General features: G+C 42.2%; 1 pseudogene; it reads right to left on the bottom strand.

The window, feature by feature from the left end:
- Positions 1-838: 838 nt before the first annotated feature.
- LOC112615662 lies at positions 839-921 on the bottom strand (annotated as a pseudogene).
- Between the last annotated feature and the right edge of the window lie 226 nt (positions 922-1147).

Here is a 1147-nt window from a genome sequence, read left to right as displayed (position 1 = left end):
TATCATCTACGTATAATTGGTCCAAGCATTTGAAAGCAAGTTGCAGATATCATGAGTCTACCCTAAGAACTTCAGCATGTGTCTCTTGAGAATAACAGCATTCTCCTATAGAACAAAGTACTATTAGGACCGTATTAGTAGGCTTGGGCTGCTATACCAAAATGCCATAGACTGGGTGACCTCAACAGCACACACTTCTTTCTCAAAATTTCAGAGGTCGAACGTGTAAGATCAAGGTGTCAGCTGACTCAGATCCTGGTAAGGGCCCCCTTCCTGGCTTACAGATTGCAAATGGCTGTCCTCCTCCTGCTCCTCCTTCTCCCTCTTCCTCCTTCTTCTTCACCTTCTCCTTCATTATTATACTTTTAAGTTCTGGAGTACATGTGCAGAGCATGCAGGTTTGTTACATAGGTATACACATGCCATGGTGGTTTGCTGCACCCATCAACCTATCATCTACATTAGGTATTTCTCCTAATGCTATCCTTTCCCTAGCTCCCCACCTCCTGACACGTCCCAGTGTGTGATGTTCCCCTCCCTGTGTCCATGTGTTCTCATTGTTCAACTCCCACTTATGAGTGAGAATATGAGGTGTTTGGTTTTCTGTTCTTGTGTTAGTTTGCTGAGAATAGATGGTTTCCAGCTTCATTCATGTTCCTGCAAAGGACATGAACTCATTCTTTTTTATGGCTGCATAGTATTCCATGGTGTATATGTGCCACATTTTCTTTATTCAGTCTATCATTGATGGGCATTTGGATTGGTTCCAAGTCTTTGCTATTGTGAACAGTGCCACAATAAACATACATGTGCATGTGTCTTTATAGTAGAACACTTTAAAAATATGGAATGCTTCAGAAATTTGTGTGTCGTGCTAATCTTCTCTGTATCCTTCCAATTTCAGTATATGCTGAAGCGAGCATTTTTTTTTTTTTTTTTTTTTTTTTTTTTTGAGATGGAGTCTTGCTCTGTCACTCAGGCTGGAGTGCAGTGGTGCAATTTTGGCTCACTGCAGCTTCCACCTCCTGGGTTCAAGCGATTCTCTTGCCTCAGCCTCCTGAGTAGCTGGGATTACAGATGTGCACCACCACACTTGGCTAATTTTTGGTTTTTTTAGTACAGATGGGGTTTCACCATGTTGGCTAGG

Source organism: Theropithecus gelada, chromosome 1 (assembly GCF_003255815.1).
Source record: "Theropithecus gelada isolate Dixy chromosome 1, Tgel_1.0, whole genome shotgun sequence".
Taxonomy (NCBI): domain Eukaryota; kingdom Metazoa; phylum Chordata; class Mammalia; order Primates; family Cercopithecidae; genus Theropithecus; species Theropithecus gelada.
This window is presented reverse-complemented; position numbering and strand designations above follow the sequence as displayed.